This window comes from Aulonocara sp. 'chitande type north' Nkhata Bay, linkage group LG5 (assembly GCF_057382095.1).
Source record: "Aulonocara sp. 'chitande type north' Nkhata Bay isolate Kocher_YH1m ecotype deep benthic linkage group LG5, A_spYH_male_GT1.1, whole genome shotgun sequence".
In the NCBI taxonomy this organism is placed as follows: Eukaryota; Metazoa; Chordata; class Actinopteri; order Cichliformes; family Cichlidae; genus Aulonocara; species Aulonocara sp. 'chitande type north' Nkhata Bay.
The window spans coordinates 341,186-358,268 of record NC_141348.1 but is presented as its reverse complement, the minus strand read 5'-3'; the positions used below and the strand labels follow the sequence as shown (position 1 = coordinate 358,268).

At 57.3% G+C, this 17,083-nt stretch overlaps 11 non-coding genes and 1 pseudogene across 11 annotated transcripts; all 12 read right to left on the bottom strand.

The window, feature by feature from the left end:
- Window positions 1-52: 52 nt before the first annotated feature.
- LOC147328955 (5S ribosomal RNA) lies at window positions 53-171 on the bottom strand. The gene has a single exon (XR_015129745.1). It is a non-coding gene; the product is annotated as a 5S ribosomal RNA (ribosomal RNA).
- Window positions 172-1,229: 1,058 nt separating this feature from the next.
- LOC147328954 (5S ribosomal RNA) lies at window positions 1,230-1,348 on the bottom strand. Its single transcript, XR_015129651.1, has one exon. It is a non-coding gene; the product is annotated as a 5S ribosomal RNA (ribosomal RNA).
- Window positions 1,349-3,277: 1,929 nt separating this feature from the next.
- On the bottom strand, window positions 3,278-3,396 carry LOC147328953 (5S ribosomal RNA). The gene has a single exon (XR_015129332.1). It is a non-coding gene; the product is annotated as a 5S ribosomal RNA (ribosomal RNA).
- A 1,132-nt stretch (window positions 3,397-4,528) lies between these two features.
- On the bottom strand, window positions 4,529-4,647 carry LOC147328952 (5S ribosomal RNA). Its single transcript, XR_015129331.1, has one exon. It is a non-coding gene; the product is annotated as a 5S ribosomal RNA (ribosomal RNA).
- Window positions 4,648-6,182: 1,535 nt separating this feature from the next.
- On the bottom strand, window positions 6,183-6,301 carry LOC147328951 (5S ribosomal RNA). The gene has a single exon (XR_015129330.1). It is a non-coding gene; the product is annotated as a 5S ribosomal RNA (ribosomal RNA).
- A 1,256-nt stretch (window positions 6,302-7,557) lies between these two features.
- On the bottom strand, window positions 7,558-7,676 carry LOC147328950 (5S ribosomal RNA). The gene has a single exon (XR_015129328.1). It is a non-coding gene; the product is annotated as a 5S ribosomal RNA (ribosomal RNA).
- A 901-nt stretch (window positions 7,677-8,577) lies between these two features.
- LOC147328949 (5S ribosomal RNA) lies at window positions 8,578-8,696 on the bottom strand. Its single transcript, XR_015129744.1, has one exon. It is a non-coding gene; the product is annotated as a 5S ribosomal RNA (ribosomal RNA).
- A 1,058-nt stretch (window positions 8,697-9,754) lies between these two features.
- On the bottom strand, window positions 9,755-9,873 carry LOC147328948 (5S ribosomal RNA). The gene has a single exon (XR_015129650.1). It is a non-coding gene; the product is annotated as a 5S ribosomal RNA (ribosomal RNA).
- A 1,929-nt stretch (window positions 9,874-11,802) lies between these two features.
- On the bottom strand, window positions 11,803-11,921 carry LOC147328947 (5S ribosomal RNA). Its single transcript, XR_015129327.1, has one exon. It is a non-coding gene; the product is annotated as a 5S ribosomal RNA (ribosomal RNA).
- A 1,132-nt stretch (window positions 11,922-13,053) lies between these two features.
- LOC147328946 (5S ribosomal RNA) lies at window positions 13,054-13,172 on the bottom strand. The gene has a single exon (XR_015129326.1). It is a non-coding gene; the product is annotated as a 5S ribosomal RNA (ribosomal RNA).
- A 1,535-nt stretch (window positions 13,173-14,707) lies between these two features.
- On the bottom strand, window positions 14,708-14,826 carry LOC147328945 (5S ribosomal RNA). Its single transcript, XR_015129325.1, has one exon. It is a non-coding gene; the product is annotated as a 5S ribosomal RNA (ribosomal RNA).
- A 1,256-nt stretch (window positions 14,827-16,082) lies between these two features.
- On the bottom strand, window positions 16,083-16,191 carry LOC147328944 (5S ribosomal RNA; annotated as a pseudogene).
- Between the last annotated feature and the right edge of the window lie 892 nt (window positions 16,192-17,083).

Genomic DNA, 17,083 nt, shown 5'->3' with positions numbered 1-17,083 from the left:
TTAATACACCCCTTCTCTGGATCAAAAGAGGTTCAATGACATGAAAATCAAAGGCTTACAGCACCAGGTATTCCAAGGCAGTCTCCCATCCAAGTACTAACCAAGCCCAGCCCTGCTTAGCTTCCGAGATCAGACGAGGTCGGGCGTGCTCAGGGTGGTATGGCCGTAAGCTGCTGGCCCCAGCACAATGTCTCAATTTATGGATTCAAGTGATTAGGTGGCAAGTACCTGAAGTTACGAAGACAATCCTATAACCATACCTGCATGTTTGCATAATACCCTAACCCAAAGGCTCAGTTTAGCATTTATCCAACAGCACAGGCCCTGGATTGTTGAAGATGGCCTCAGGAACCAGCACAGGGCCTGGTGTGTTGTACATGGCCACAGCTAGCAGCACAGGGCCTGGTTTGGTGAAGATGGCCTCGGCCAGAAGAGCAGGGCCTGGTGTGATATGAGTGGCCTGAGCAAGAGCCACAGGCCCTGGTGTGGTGTAAGTGGCCTGAGCAAGAGCCACAGGCCCTGGTGTGGTGTAAGTGGCCTCAGCCAGCAGCCACAGGCCCTGGTGTGGTGTAAGTCACCTCAGCCAGAAGCCACAGTCCCTGGTGTGGTGTAAGTGGCCTCAGCCAGCAGCAACAGGCCCTGGTGTGGTGTAAGTCGCCTCAGCCAGCAGCCACAGGCCCTGGTGTGGTGGAGGTGGCCTCAGCCTGCAGCCACAGGCCCTGGTGTGGTCTAAGTGGCCTCAGCCAGTGCCACAGGCCCTGGTGTGGTGTAAGTGGCCTGAGCAAGAGCCACAGACCCTGGTGTGGTGTAAATGGCCTCAATAGCAACTAAGGCCCTGGTGTGGTGTATGTGGCCTCAGCCAGCAGCCACAGGCCCTGGTGTGGTGTAACTGGCCTCAGCCAGCAGCCACAGGCCCTGGTGTGGTGTAAGTGGCCTCAATAGCAACTAAGGCCCTGGTGTGGTGTAAGTGGCCTCAGCCAGCAGCCACAGGCTCTGGTGTGGTGTAACTGGCCTCAGCCAGCAGCCACAGGCCCTGATGTGGTGTAAGTGGCCCCAGCCGGTCACTCAGGCCCTGGTGTGGTGTAGGTGGCATCAGCTAGCAGCACAAGACATTGGAAAAGAGCCAAAAGCAATGTCGTTAATGTGCCCTCATTAATGGGCAGCTGCTTTTGGTCTTTTAATACACCCCTTTTCTGGATCAAAAGCGGTTCAATGACATGAAAATGAAAGGCTTACAGCACCAAGTATTCCCAGGCAGTCTCCCATCCAAGTACTAACCAAGCCCAGCCCTGCTTAGCTTCCGAGATCAGACGAGGTCGGGCGTGCTCAGGGTGGTATGGCCGTAAGCTGCTGGCCCCAGCACAATGTCTCAATTTATGGATTCAAGTGATTAGGTGGCAAGTACCTGAAGTTACGAAGACAATCCTATAACCATACCTGCATGTTTGCATAATACCCTAACCCAAAGGCTCAGTTTAGCATTTATCCAACAGCACAGGCCCTGGATTGTTGAAGATGGCCTCAGGAACCAGCACAGGGCCTGGTGTGTTGTACATGGCCACAGCTAGCAGCACAGGTCCTGGTTTGGTGAAGATGGCCTCGGCCAGAAGAGCAGGGCCTGGTGTGATATGAGTGGCCTGAGCAAGAGCCACAGGCCCTGGTGTGGTGTAAGTGGCCTGAGCAAGAGCCACAGGCCCTGGTGTGGTGTAAGTGGCCTCAGCCAGCAGCCACAGGCCCTGGTGTGGTGTAAGTCACCTCAGCCAGAAGCCACAGTCCCTGGTGTGGTGTAAGTGGCCTCAGCCAGCAGCAACAGGCCCTGGTGTGGTGTAAGTCGCCTCAGCCAGCAGCCACAGGCCCTGGTGTGGTGTAGGTGGCCTCAGCCTGCAGCCACAGGCCCTGGTGTGGTCTAAGTGGCCTCAGCCAGTGCCACAGGCCCTGGTGTGGTGTAAGTGGCCTGAGCAAGAGCCACAGACCCTGGTGTGGTGTAAATGGCCTCAATAGCAACTAAGGCCCTGGTGTGGTGTATGTGGCCTCAGCCAGCAGCCACAGGCCCTGGTGTGGTGTAACTGGCCTCAGCCAGCAGCCACAGGCCCTGGTGTGGTGTAAGTGGCCTCAATAGCAACTAAGGCCCTGGTGTGGTGTAAGTGGCCTCAGCCAGCAGCCACAGGCTCTGGTGTGGTGTAACTGGCCTCAGCCAGCAGCCACAGGCCCTGGTGTGGTGTAGGTGGCCTCAGCCAGCAGCCACAGGCCCTGGTGTGGTGTAAGTGGCCTCAGCCAGCAGCCACAGGCCCTGGTGTGGTGTAAGTGGCCTCAGCCAGCAGCCACAGGCCCTGGTGTGGTGTAAGTGGCCTCAGCCAGTGCCACAGGCCCTGGTGTAGTGTAAGTAGCCTGAGCAAGAGCCACAGACCCTGGTGTGGTGTAATTGGCCTCAGCCAGCAGCCACAGGCCCTGGTGTGGTGTAAGTGGCCTCAGCCAGTGCCACAGGCCCTGGTGTAGTGTAAGTGGCCTGAGCAAGAGCCACAGACCCTGGTGTGGTGTAATTGGCCTCAGCCAGAAGCCACAGGCCCTGGTGTGGTGTAAGTCGCCTCAGCCAGAAGCCACAGGTACTGGTGTGGTGTAAGTGGCCTCAGCCAGCTGCAAAAGGGCCCTGGTGTGGTGTAAGTCGCCTCAGCCAGCAGCCACCGGCCCTGGTGTGGTGTAGGTGGCCTCAGCCAGCAGCCACAGGCCCTGGTGTGGTATAAGTGGCCTCAGCCAGCAGCCACAGGCCCTGGTGTGGTGTAAGTGGCCTCAGCCAGCAGCCACAGGCCCTGGTGTGGTGTAAGTGGCCTCAGCCAGTGCCACAGGCCCTGGTGTGGTGTAAGTGGCCTGAGCAAGAGCCACAGGCCCTGGTGTGGTGTAAGTGGCCTGAGCAAGAGCCACAGACCCTGGTGTGGTGTAATTGGCCTCAATAGCAACTAATGCCCTGGTGTGGTGTAGGTGGCCTCAGCCAGCAGCCACAGGCCCTGGTGTGGTGTAAGTGGCCTCAGCCAGCAGCCACAGGCCCTGGTGTGGTGTAAGTGGCCTCAGCCAGAGCCACAGGCCCTGATGTGGTGTAAGTGGCCCCAGCCGGTCACTCAGGCCCTTGTGTGGTGTAGGTTGCATCAGCTAGCAGCACAAGACATTGGAAAAGAGCCAAAAGCAATGTCGTTAATGTGCCCTCATTAATGGGCAGATGCTTTTGGTCTTTTAATACACCCCTTCTCTGGATCAAAAGCGGTTCAATGACATGAAAATGAAAGGCTTACAGCACCAGGTATTCCCAGGCAGTCTCCCATCCAAGTACTAACCAAGCCCAGCCCTGCTTAGCTTCCGAGATCAGACGAGGTCGGGCGTGCTCAGGGTGGTATGGCCGTAAGCTGCTGGGCCCAGCACAATGTCTCAATTTATGGATTCAAGTGATTAGGTGGCAAGTACCTGAAGTTACGAAGACAATCCTATAACCATACCTGCATGTTTGCATAATACCCTAACCCAAAGGCTCAGTTTGGCATTTATCCAACAGCACAGGCCCTGGATTGTTGAAGATGGCCTCAGGAACCAGCACAGGGCCTGGTGTGTTGTACATGGCCACAGCAAGCAGCACAGGGCCTGGTTTGGTGAAGATGGCCTCGGCCAGAAGCGCAGGGCCTGGTGTGATGTGAGTGGCCTGCGCAAGAGCCACAGGCCCTGGTGTGGTGTAAGTGGAATCAGCCAGCAGCCACAGGCCCTGGTGTGGTGTAAGTGGCCTCAGCCAGAGCCACAGGCCCTGGTGTGGTGTAACTGGCCTCAATAGCAAATAAGGCCCTGGTGTGGTGTAAGTGGCCTCAGCCAGAGCCACAGGCCCTGGTGTGGTGTAAGTGGCCTCAATAGCAACTAAGGCCCTGGTGTGGTGTAAGTGGCCTCAGCCAGCAGTCACAGGCCCTGGTGTGGTGTAGGTGGCCTCAGCCAGCAGCCACAGGCTCTGGTGTGGTGTAAGTCACCTCAGCCAGAAGCCACAGTCCCTGGTGTGGTGTAAGTGGCCTCAGCCAGCAGCCACAGGCCCTGGTGTGGTGTAAGTGGCCTCAGCCAGTGCCACAGGCCCTGGTGTGGTGTAATTGGCCTCAATAGCAACTAAGGCCCTGGTGTGGTGTAAGTGGCCTGAGCAAGAGCCACATACCCTGGTGTGGTGTAATTGGCCTCAATAGCAACTAAGGCCCTGGTGTGGTGTAGGTGGCCTCAGCCAGCAGCCACAGGCCCTGGTGTGGTGTAAGTGGCCTCAGCCAGCAGCCACAGGCCCTGGTGTGGTGTAAGTGGCCTCAGCCAGAGCAACAGGCCCTGATGTGGTGTAAGTGGCCCCAGCCGGTCACTCAGGCCCTGGTGTGGTGTAGGTGGCATCAGCTAGCAGCACAAGACATTGGAAAACAGCCAAAAGCAATGTCGTTAATGTGCCCTCATTAATGGGGAGCTGCTTCTGGTCTTTTAATACACGCCTTCTCTGGATCAAAAGCGGTTCAATGACATGAAAATGAAAGGCTTACAGCACCAGGTATTCCCAGGCAGTCTCCCATCCAAGTACTAACCAAGCCCAGCCCTGCTTAGCTTCCGAGATCAGACGAGGTCGGGCGTGCTCAGGGTGGTATGGCCGTAAGCTGCTGGCCCCAGCACAATGTCTCAATTTATGGATTCAAGTGATTAGGTGGCAAGTACCTGAAGTTACGAAGACAATCCTATAACCATACCTGCATGTTTGCATAATACCCTAACCAAAAGGCTCAGTTTGGCATTTATCCAACAGCACAGGCCCTGGATTGTTGAAGATGGCCTCAAGAACCAGCACAGGACCTGGTGTGTTTTACATGGCCACAGCAAGCAGCACAGGGCCTGGTTTGGTGAAGATGGCCTCAGCAAGCAGCCACAGGCCCTGGTTTGGTGTAAGTGGCCTCAGCTAGCAGCACAGGCCCTGGTGTGATGTGAGTGGCCTGAGCAAGAGCCACAGGCCTTGGTGTGGTGTAAGTGGCCTCAGCCAGCAGCCACAGGCCCTGGTGTGGTGTAAGTCGCCTCAGCCAGAAGCCACAGGCCCTGGTGTGGTGTAGGTGGCCTCAGCCAGCAGCAAAAGGGCCCTGGTGTGGTGTAAGTCGCCTCAGCCAGCAGCCACAGGCCCTGGTGTGGTGTAGGTGGCCTCAGCCAGCAGCCACAGGCCCTGGTGTGGTGTAAGTGGCCTCAGCCAGCAGCCACAGGCCCTGGTGTGGTGTAAGTGGCCTCAGCCAGTGCCACAGGCCCTGGTGTGGTGTAAGTGGTCTGAGCAAGAGCCACAGACCCTGGTGTGGTGTAATTGGCCTCAGCCAGCAGCCACAGGCCCTGGTGTGGTGTAAGTCGCCTCAGACAGAAGCCACAGGCACTGGTGTGGTGTAAGTGGCCTCAGCCAGAAGCAAAAGGGCCCTGGTGTGGTGTAAGTCGCCTCAGCCAGCAGCCACAGGCCCTGGTGTGGTGTAGGTGGCCTCAGCCACCAGCCACAGGCCCTGGTGTGGTGTAAGTGGCCTCAGCCAGCAGCCACAGGCCCTGGTGTGGTGTAAGTGGCCTCAGCCAGCAGCCACAGGCCCTGGTGTGGTGTAAGTGGCCTCAGCCAGTGCCACAGGCCCTGGTGTGGTGTAAGTGGCCTGAGCAAGAGCCACAGGCCCTGGTGTGGTGTAAGTGGCCTGAGCAAGAGCCACAGACCCTGGTGTGGTGTAATTGGCCTCAATAGCAACTAATGCCCTGGTGTGGTGTAGGTGGCCTAAGCCAGCAGCCACAGGCCCTGGTGTGGTGTAAGTGGCCTGAGCAAGAGCCACAGGCCCTGGTGTGGTGTAAGTGGCCTGAGCAAGAGCCACAGACCCTGGTGTGGTGTAATTGGCCTCAATAGCAACTAATGCCCTGGTGTGGTGTAGGTGGCCTCAGCCAGCAGCCACAGGCCCTGGTGTGGTGAAAGTGGCCTCAGCCAGAGCCACAGGCCCTGATGTGGTGTAAGTGGCCCCAGCCGGTCACTCAGGCCCTTGTGTGGTGTAGGTTGCATCAGCTAGCAGCACAAGACATTGGAAAAGAGCCAAAAGCAGTGTCGTTAATGTGCCCTCATTAATGGGCAGCTGCTTTTGGTCTTTTAATACACCCCTTCTCTGGATCAAAAGCGGTTCAATGACATGAAAATCAAAGGCTTACAGCACCAGGTATTCCCAGGCAGTCTCCCATCCAAGTACTAACCAAGCCCAGCCCTGCTTAGCTTCCGAGATCAGACGAGGTCGGGCGTGCTCAGGGTGGTATGGCCGTAAGCTGCTGGACCCAGCACAATGTCTCAATTTATGGATTCAAGTGATTAGGTGGCAAGTACCTGAAGTTACGAAGACAATGCTATAACCATACCTGCATGTTTGCATAATACCCTAACCCAAAGGCTCAGTTTGGCATTTATCCAACAGCACAGGCCCTGGATTGTTGAAGATGGCCTCAGGAACCAGCACAGGACCTGGTGTGTTGTACATGGCCACAGCAAGGAGCACAGGGCCTGGTTTGGTGAAGATGGCCTCGGCCAGAAGCGCAGGGCCTGGTGTGATGTGAGTGGCCTGAGCAAGAGCCACAGGCCTTGGTGTGGTGTAAGTGGCCTCAGCCAGCAGCCACAGGCCCTGGTGTGGTGTAGGTGGCCTCAGCCAGCAGCCACAGGCCCTGGTGTGGTGTAGGTGGCCTCAGCCAGCAGCCACAGGCCCTGGTGTGGTGTAAGTGGCCTCAGCCAGCAGCCACAGGCCCTGGTGTGGTGTAAGTGGCCTGAGCAAGAGCCACAGGCCCTGGTGTGGTGTAAGTGGCCTGAGCAAGAGCCACAGACCCTGGTGTGGTGTAATTGGCCTCAATAGCAACTAATGCCCTGGTGTGGTGTAGGTGGCCTCAGCCAGCAGCCACAGGCCCTGGTGTGGTGTAAGTGGCCTCGGCCAGCAGCCACAGGCCCTGGTGTGGTGTAAGTCGCCTCAGCCAGAAGCCACAGGCACTGGTGTGGTGTAAGTGGCCTCAGCCAGCAGCAAAAGGGCCCTGGTGTGGTGTAAGTGGCCTCAGCCAGCAGCCACAGGCCCTGGTGTGGTGTAGGTGGCCTCAGCCAGCAGCCACAGGCCCTTGTGTGGTGTAATTGGCCTCAATAGCAACTAAGGCCCTGGTGTGGTGTAAGTGGCCTCAGCCAGTGCCACAGGCCCTGGTGTGGTGTAAGTGGCCTGAGCAAGAGCCACAGACCCTGGTGTGGTGTAATTGGCCTCAATAGCAACTAAGGCCCTGGTGTGGTGTAGGTGGCCTCAGCCAGCAGCCACAGGCCCTGGTGTGGTGTAAGTGGCCTCAGCCAGCAGCCACAGGCCCTGATGTGGTGTAAGAGGCCCCAGCCGGTCCCTCAGGCCCTTGTGTGGTGTAGGTTGCATCAGCTAGCAGCACAAGACATTGGAAAACAGCCAAAAGCAATGTCGTTAATGTGCCCTCATTAATGGGGAGCTGCTTCTGGTCTTTTAATACACCCCTTCTCTGGATCAAAAGCGGTTCAATGACATGAAAAAGAAAGGCTTACAGCACCAGGTATTCCCAGGCAGTCTCCCATCCAAGTACTAACCAAGCCCAGCCCTGCTTAGCTTCCGAGATCAGACGAGGTCGGGCGTGCTCAGGGTGGTATGGCCGTAAGCTGCTGGCCCCAGCACAATGTCTCAATTTATGGATTCAAGTGATTAGGTGGCAAGTACCTGAAGTTACGAAGACAATCCTATAACCATACCTGCATGTTTGCATAATACCCTAACCAAAAGGCTCAGTTTGGCATTTATCCAACAGCACAGGCCCTGGATTGTTGAAGATGGCCTCAAGAACCAGCACAGGACCTGGTGTGTTTTACATGGCCACAGCAAGCAGCACAGGGCCTGGTTTGGTGAAGATGGCCTCAGCAAGCAGCCACAGGCCCTGGTTTGGTGTAAGTGGCCTCAGCTAGCAGCCACAGGCCCTGGTGTGGTGTGAGTGGCCTCAGCCAGCAGCCACAGGCCCTGGTGTGGTCTAAGTGGCCTCAGCCAGTGCCACAGGCCCTGGTGTGGTGTAAGTGGCCTGAGCAAGAGCCACAGGCCCTGGTGTGGTGTAAGTGGCCTCAGCCAGCAGCCACAGGCCCTGGTGTGGTGTAAGTGGCCTGAGCAAGAGCCACAGGCCCTGGTGTGGTGTAATTGGCCTCAATAGCAACTAAGGCCCTGGTGTGGTGTAAGTGGCCTCAGCCAGCAGCCACAGGCCCTGGTGTGGTGTAAGTGGCCTCAGCCAGCAGCCACAGGCCCTGGTGTGGTGTAAGTGGCCTCAGCCAGCAGCCACAGGCCCTGGTGTGGTGTAAGTGGCCTCAGCCAGAGCCACAGGCCCTGATGTGGTGTAAGTGGCCCCAGCCGGTCACTCAGGCCCTGGTGTGGTGTAGGTGGCATCAGCTAGCAGCACAAGACATTGGAAAACAGCCAAAAGCAATGTCGTTAATGTGCCCTCATTAATGGGCAGCTGCTTTTGGTCTTTTAATACACCCCTTCTCTGGATCAAAAGAGGTTCAATGACATGAAAATCAAAGGCTTACAGCACCAGGTATTCCAAGGCAGTCTCCCATCCAAGTACTAACCAAGCCCAGCCCTGCTTAGCTTCCGAGATCAGACGAGGTCGGGCGTGCTCAGGGTGGTATGGCCGTAAGCTGCTGGCCCCAGCACAATGTCTCAATTTATGGATTCAAGTGATTAGGTGGCAAGTACCTGAAGTTACGAAGACAATCCTATAACCATACCTGCATGTTTGCATAATACCCTAACCCAAAGGCTCAGTTTAGCATTTATCCAACAGCACAGGCCCTGGATTGTTGAAGATGGCCTCAGGAACCAGCACAGGGCCTGGTGTGTTGTACATGGCCACAGCTAGCAGCACAGGGCCTGGTTTGGTGAAGATGGCCTCGGCCAGAAGAGCAGGGCCTGGTGTGATATGAGTGGCCTGAGCAAGAGCCACAGGCCCTGGTGTGGTGTAAGTGGCCTGAGCAAGAGCCACAGGCCCTGGTGTGGTGTAAGTGGCCTCAGCCAGCAGCCACAGGCCCTGGTGTGGTGTAAGTCACCTCAGCCAGAAGCCACAGTCCCTGGTGTGGTGTAAGTGGCCTCAGCCAGCAGCAACAGGCCCTGGTGTGGTGTAAGTCGCCTCAGCCAGCAGCCACAGGCCCTGGTGTGGTGGAGGTGGCCTCAGCCTGCAGCCACAGGCCCTGGTGTGGTCTAAGTGGCCTCAGCCAGTGCCACAGGCCCTGGTGTGGTGTAAGTGGCCTGAGCAAGAGCCACAGACCCTGGTGTGGTGTAAATGGCCTCAATAGCAACTAAGGCCCTGGTGTGGTGTATGTGGCCTCAGCCAGCAGCCACAGGCCCTGGTGTGGTGTAACTGGCCTCAGCCAGCAGCCACAGGCCCTGGTGTGGTGTAAGTGGCCTCAATAGCAACTAAGGCCCTGGTGTGGTGTAAGTGGCCTCAGCCAGCAGCCACAGGCTCTGGTGTGGTGTAACTGGCCTCAGCCAGCAGCCACAGGCCCTGATGTGGTGTAAGTGGCCCCAGCCGGTCACTCAGGCCCTGGTGTGGTGTAGGTGGCATCAGCTAGCAGCACAAGACATTGGAAAAGAGCCAAAAGCAATGTCGTTAATGTGCCCTCATTAATGGGCAGCTGCTTTTGGTCTTTTAATACACCCCTTTTCTGGATCAAAAGCGGTTCAATGACATGAAAATGAAAGGCTTACAGCACCAAGTATTCCCAGGCAGTCTCCCATCCAAGTACTAACCAAGCCCAGCCCTGCTTAGCTTCCGAGATCAGACGAGGTCGGGCGTGCTCAGGGTGGTATGGCCGTAAGCTGCTGGCCCCAGCACAATGTCTCAATTTATGGATTCAAGTGATTAGGTGGCAAGTACCTGAAGTTACGAAGACAATCCTATAACCATACCTGCATGTTTGCATAATACCCTAACCCAAAGGCTCAGTTTAGCATTTATCCAACAGCACAGGCCCTGGATTGTTGAAGATGGCCTCAGGAACCAGCACAGGGCCTGGTGTGTTGTACATGGCCACAGCTAGCAGCACAGGTCCTGGTTTGGTGAAGATGGCCTCGGCCAGAAGAGCAGGGCCTGGTGTGATATGAGTGGCCTGAGCAAGAGCCACAGGCCCTGGTGTGGTGTAAGTGGCCTGAGCAAGAGCCACAGGCCCTGGTGTGGTGTAAGTGGCCTCAGCCAGCAGCCACAGGCCCTGGTGTGGTGTAAGTCACCTCAGCCAGAAGCCACAGTCCCTGGTGTGGTGTAAGTGGCCTCAGCCAGCAGCAACAGGCCCTGGTGTGGTGTAAGTCGCCTCAGCCAGCAGCCACAGGCCCTGGTGTGGTGTAGGTGGCCTCAGCCTGCAGCCACAGGCCCTGGTGTGGTCTAAGTGGCCTCAGCCAGTGCCACAGGCCCTGGTGTGGTGTAAGTGGCCTGAGCAAGAGCCACAGACCCTGGTGTGGTGTAAATGGCCTCAATAGCAACTAAGGCCCTGGTGTGGTGTATGTGGCCTCAGCCAGCAGCCACAGGCCCTGGTGTGGTGTAACTGGCCTCAGCCAGCAGCCACAGGCCCTGGTGTGGTGTAAGTGGCCTCAATAGCAACTAAGGCCCTGGTGTGGTGTAAGTGGCCTCAGCCAGCAGCCACAGGCTCTGGTGTGGTGTAACTGGCCTCAGCCAGCAGCCACAGGCCCTGGTGTGGTGTAGGTGGCCTCAGCCAGCAGCCACAGGCCCTGGTGTGGTGTAAGTGGCCTCAGCCAGCAGCCACAGGCCCTGGTGTGGTGTAAGTGGCCTCAGCCAGCAGCCACAGGCCCTGGTGTGGTGTAAGTGGCCTCAGCCAGTGCCACAGGCCCTGGTGTAGTGTAAGTAGCCTGAGCAAGAGCCACAGACCCTGGTGTGGTGTAATTGGCCTCAGCCAGCAGCCACAGGCCCTGGTGTGGTGTAAGTGGCCTCAGCCAGTGCCACAGGCCCTGGTGTAGTGTAAGTGGCCTGAGCAAGAGCCACAGACCCTGGTGTGGTGTAATTGGCCTCAGCCAGAAGCCACAGGCCCTGGTGTGGTGTAAGTCGCCTCAGCCAGAAGCCACAGGTACTGGTGTGGTGTAAGTGGCCTCAGCCAGCTGCAAAAGGGCCCTGGTGTGGTGTAAGTCGCCTCAGCCAGCAGCCACCGGCCCTGGTGTGGTGTAGGTGGCCTCAGCCAGCAGCCACAGGCCCTGGTGTGGTATAAGTGGCCTCAGCCAGCAGCCACAGGCCCTGGTGTGGTGTAAGTGGCCTCAGCCAGCAGCCACAGGCCCTGGTGTGGTGTAAGTGGCCTCAGCCAGTGCCACAGGCCCTGGTGTGGTGTAAGTGGCCTGAGCAAGAGCCACAGGCCCTGGTGTGGTGTAAGTGGCCTGAGCAAGAGCCACAGACCCTGGTGTGGTGTAATTGGCCTCAATAGCAACTAATGCCCTGGTGTGGTGTAGGTGGCCTCAGCCAGCAGCCACAGGCCCTGGTGTGGTGTAAGTGGCCTCAGCCAGCAGCCACAGGCCCTGGTGTGGTGTAAGTGGCCTCAGCCAGAGCCACAGGCCCTGATGTGGTGTAAGTGGCCCCAGCCGGTCACTCAGGCCCTTGTGTGGTGTAGGTTGCATCAGCTAGCAGCACAAGACATTGGAAAAGAGCCAAAAGCAATGTCGTTAATGTGCCCTCATTAATGGGCAGATGCTTTTGGTCTTTTAATACACCCCTTCTCTGGATCAAAAGCGGTTCAATGACATGAAAATGAAAGGCTTACAGCACCAGGTATTCCCAGGCAGTCTCCCATCCAAGTACTAACCAAGCCCAGCCCTGCTTAGCTTCCGAGATCAGACGAGGTCGGGCGTGCTCAGGGTGGTATGGCCGTAAGCTGCTGGGCCCAGCACAATGTCTCAATTTATGGATTCAAGTGATTAGGTGGCAAGTACCTGAAGTTACGAAGACAATCCTATAACCATACCTGCATGTTTGCATAATACCCTAACCCAAAGGCTCAGTTTGGCATTTATCCAACAGCACAGGCCCTGGATTGTTGAAGATGGCCTCAGGAACCAGCACAGGGCCTGGTGTGTTGTACATGGCCACAGCAAGCAGCACAGGGCCTGGTTTGGTGAAGATGGCCTCGGCCAGAAGCGCAGGGCCTGGTGTGATGTGAGTGGCCTGCGCAAGAGCCACAGGCCCTGGTGTGGTGTAAGTGGAATCAGCCAGCAGCCACAGGCCCTGGTGTGGTGTAAGTGGCCTCAGCCAGAGCCACAGGCCCTGGTGTGGTGTAACTGGCCTCAATAGCAAATAAGGCCCTGGTGTGGTGTAAGTGGCCTCAGCCAGAGCCACAGGCCCTGGTGTGGTGTAAGTGGCCTCAATAGCAACTAAGGCCCTGGTGTGGTGTAAGTGGCCTCAGCCAGCAGTCACAGGCCCTGGTGTGGTGTAGGTGGCCTCAGCCAGCAGCCACAGGCTCTGGTGTGGTGTAAGTCACCTCAGCCAGAAGCCACAGTCCCTGGTGTGGTGTAAGTGGCCTCAGCCAGCAGCCACAGGCCCTGGTGTGGTGTAAGTGGCCTCAGCCAGTGCCACAGGCCCTGGTGTGGTGTAATTGGCCTCAATAGCAACTAAGGCCCTGGTGTGGTGTAAGTGGCCTGAGCAAGAGCCACATACCCTGGTGTGGTGTAATTGGCCTCAATAGCAACTAAGGCCCTGGTGTGGTGTAGGTGGCCTCAGCCAGCAGCCACAGGCCCTGGTGTGGTGTAAGTGGCCTCAGCCAGCAGCCACAGGCCCTGGTGTGGTGTAAGTGGCCTCAGCCAGAGCAACAGGCCCTGATGTGGTGTAAGTGGCCCCAGCCGGTCACTCAGGCCCTGGTGTGGTGTAGGTGGCATCAGCTAGCAGCACAAGACATTGGAAAACAGCCAAAAGCAATGTCGTTAATGTGCCCTCATTAATGGGGAGCTGCTTCTGGTCTTTTAATACACGCCTTCTCTGGATCAAAAGCGGTTCAATGACATGAAAATGAAAGGCTTACAGCACCAGGTATTCCCAGGCAGTCTCCCATCCAAGTACTAACCAAGCCCAGCCCTGCTTAGCTTCCGAGATCAGACGAGGTCGGGCGTGCTCAGGGTGGTATGGCCGTAAGCTGCTGGCCCCAGCACAATGTCTCAATTTATGGATTCAAGTGATTAGGTGGCAAGTACCTGAAGTTACGAAGACAATCCTATAACCATACCTGCATGTTTGCATAATACCCTAACCAAAAGGCTCAGTTTGGCATTTATCCAACAGCACAGGCCCTGGATTGTTGAAGATGGCCTCAAGAACCAGCACAGGACCTGGTGTGTTTTACATGGCCACAGCAAGCAGCACAGGGCCTGGTTTGGTGAAGATGGCCTCAGCAAGCAGCCACAGGCCCTGGTTTGGTGTAAGTGGCCTCAGCTAGCAGCACAGGCCCTGGTGTGATGTGAGTGGCCTGAGCAAGAGCCACAGGCCTTGGTGTGGTGTAAGTGGCCTCAGCCAGCAGCCACAGGCCCTGGTGTGGTGTAAGTCGCCTCAGCCAGAAGCCACAGGCCCTGGTGTGGTGTAGGTGGCCTCAGCCAGCAGCAAAAGGGCCCTGGTGTGGTGTAAGTCGCCTCAGCCAGCAGCCACAGGCCCTGGTGTGGTGTAGGTGGCCTCAGCCAGCAGCCACAGGCCCTGGTGTGGTGTAAGTGGCCTCAGCCAGCAGCCACAGGCCCTGGTGTGGTGTAAGTGGCCTCAGCCAGTGCCACAGGCCCTGGTGTGGTGTAAGTGGTCTGAGCAAGAGCCACAGACCCTGGTGTGGTGTAATTGGCCTCAGCCAGCAGCCACAGGCCCTGGTGTGGTGTAAGTCGCCTCAGACAGAAGCCACAGGCACTGGTGTGGTGTAAGTGGCCTCAGCCAGAAGCAAAAGGGCCCTGGTGTGGTGTAAGTCGCCTCAGCCAGCAGCCACAGGCCCTGGTGTGGTGTAGGTGGCCTCAGCCACCAGCCACAGGCCCTGGTGTGGTGTAAGTGGCCTCAGCCAGCAGCCACAGGCCCTGGTGTGGTGTAAGTGGCCTCAGCCAGCAGCCACAGGCCCTGGTGTGGTGTAAGTGGCCTCAGCCAGTGCCACAGGCCCTGGTGTGGTGTAAGTGGCCTGAGCAAGAGCCACAGGCCCTGGTGTGGTGTAAGTGGCCTGAGCAAGAGCCACAGACCCTGGTGTGGTGTAATTGGCCTCAATAGCAACTAATGCCCTGGTGTGGTGTAGGTGGCCTAAGCCAGCAGCCACAGGCCCTGGTGTGGTGTAAGTGGCCTGAGCAAGAGCCACAGGCCCTGGTGTGGTGTAAGTGGCCTGAGCAAGAGCCACAGACCCTGGTGTGGTGTAATTGGCCTCAATAGCAACTAATGCCCTGGTGTGGTGTAGGTGGCCTCAGCCAGCAGCCACAGGCCCTGGTGTGGTGAAAGTGGCCTCAGCCAGAGCCACAGGCCCTGATGTGGTGTAAGTGGCCCCAGCCGGTCACTCAGGCCCTTGTGTGGTGTAGGTTGCATCAGCTAGCAGCACAAGACATTGGAAAAGAGCCAAAAGCAGTGTCGTTAATGTGCCCTCATTAATGGGCAGCTGCTTTTGGTCTTTTAATACACCCCTTCTCTGGATCAAAAGCGGTTCAATGACATGAAAATCAAAGGCTTACAGCACCAGGTATTCCCAGGCAGTCTCCCATCCAAGTACTAACCAAGCCCAGCCCTGCTTAGCTTCCGAGATCAGACGAGGTCGGGCGTGCTCAGGGTGGTATGGCCGTAAGCTGCTGGACCCAGCACAATGTCTCAATTTATGGATTCAAGTGATTAGGTGGCAAGTACCTGAAGTTACGAAGACAATGCTATAACCATACCTGCATGTTTGCATAATACCCTAACCCAAAGGCTCAGTTTGGCATTTATCCAACAGCACAGGCCCTGGATTGTTGAAGATGGCCTCAGGAACCAGCACAGGACCTGGTGTGTTGTACATGGCCACAGCAAGGAGCACAGGGCCTGGTTTGGTGAAGATGGCCTCGGCCAGAAGCGCAGGGCCTGGTGTGATGTGAGTGGCCTGAGCAAGAGCCACAGGCCTTGGTGTGGTGTAAGTGGCCTCAGCCAGCAGCCACAGGCCCTGGTGTGGTGTAGGTGGCCTCAGCCAGCAGCCACAGGCCCTGGTGTGGTGTAGGTGGCCTCAGCCAGCAGCCACAGGCCCTGGTGTGGTGTAAGTGGCCTCAGCCAGCAGCCACAGGCCCTGGTGTGGTGTAAGTGGCCTGAGCAAGAGCCACAGGCCCTGGTGTGGTGTAAGTGGCCTGAGCAAGAGCCACAGACCCTGGTGTGGTGTAATTGGCCTCAATAGCAACTAATGCCCTGGTGTGGTGTAGGTGGCCTCAGCCAGCAGCCACAGGCCCTGGTGTGGTGTAAGTGGCCTCGGCCAGCAGCCACAGGCCCTGGTGTGGTGTAAGTCGCCTCAGCCAGAAGCCACAGGCACTGGTGTGGTGTAAGTGGCCTCAGCCAGCAGCAAAAGGGCCCTGGTGTGGTGTAAGTGGCCTCAGCCAGCAGCCACAGGCCCTGGTGTGGTGTAGGTGGCCTCAGCCAGCAGCCACAGGCCCTTGTGTGGTGTAATTGGCCTCAATAGCAACTAAGGCCCTGGTGTGGTGTAAGTGGCCTCAGCCAGTGCCACAGGCCCTGGTGTGGTGTAAGTGGCCTGAGCAAGAGCCACAGACCCTGGTGTGGTGTAATTGGCCTCAATAGCAACTAAGGCCCTGGTGTGGTGTAGGTGGCCTCAGCCAGCAGCCACAGGCCCTGGTGTGGTGTAAGTGGCCTCAGCCAGCAGCCACAGGCCCTGATGTGGTGTAAGAGGCCCCAGCCGGTCCCTCAGGCCCTTGTGTGGTGTAGGTTGCATCAGCTAGCAGCACAAGACATTGGAAAACAGCCAAAAGCAATGTCGTTAATGTGCCCTCATTAATGGGGAGCTGCTTCTGGTCTTTTAATACACCCCTTCTCTGGATCAAAAGCGGTTCAATGACATGAAAAAGAAAGGCTTACAGCACCAGGTATTCCCCCATCCAAGTACTAACCAAGCCCAGCCCTGCTTAGCTTCCGAGATCAGACGAGGTCGGGCGTGCTCAGGGTGGTATGGCCGTAAGCTGCTGGCCCCAGCACAATGTCTCAATTTATGGATTCAAGTGATTAGGTGGCAAGTACCTGAAGTTACGAAGACAATGCTATAACCATACCTGCATGTTTGCATAATACCCTAACCCAAAGGCTCAGTTTGGCATTTATCCAACAGCACAGGCCCTGGATTGTTGAAGATGGCCTCAGGAACCAGCACAGGGCCTGGTGTGTTGTACATGGCCACAGCAAGGAGCACAGGGCCTGGTTTGGTGAAGATGGCCTCGGCCAGAAGCGCAGGGCCTGGTGTGATGTGAGTGGCCTGAGCAAGAGCCACAGGCCTTGGTGTGGTGTAAGTGGCCTCAGCCAGCAGCCACAGGCCCTGGTGTGGTGTAGGTGGCCTCAGCCAGCAGCCACAGGCCCTGGTGTGGTGTAGGTGGCCTCAGCCAGCAGCCACAGGCCCTGGTGTGGTGTAAGTGGCCTCAGCCAGCAGCCACAGGCCCTGGTGTGGTGTAAGTGGCCTCAATAGCAACTAAGGCCCTGGTGTGGTGTAAGTGGCCTCAGCCAGCAGTCACAGGCCCTGGTGTGGTGTAGGTGGCCTCAGCCAGCAGCCACAGGCTCTGGTGTGGTGTAAGTCACCTCAGCCAGAAGCCACAGTCCCTGGTGTGGTGTAAGTGGCCTCAGCCAGCAGCCACAGGCCCTGGTGTGGTGTAAGTGGCCTCAGCCAGTGCCACAGGCCCTGGTGTGGTGTAATTGGCCTCAATAGCAACTAAGGCCCTGGTGTGGTGTAAGTGGCCTGAGCAAGAGCCACATACCCTGGTGTGGTGTAATTGGCCTCAATAGCAACTAAGGCCCTGGTGTGGTGTAGGTGGCCTCAGCCAGCAGCCACAGGCCCTGGTGTGGTGTAAGTGGCCTCAGCCAGCAG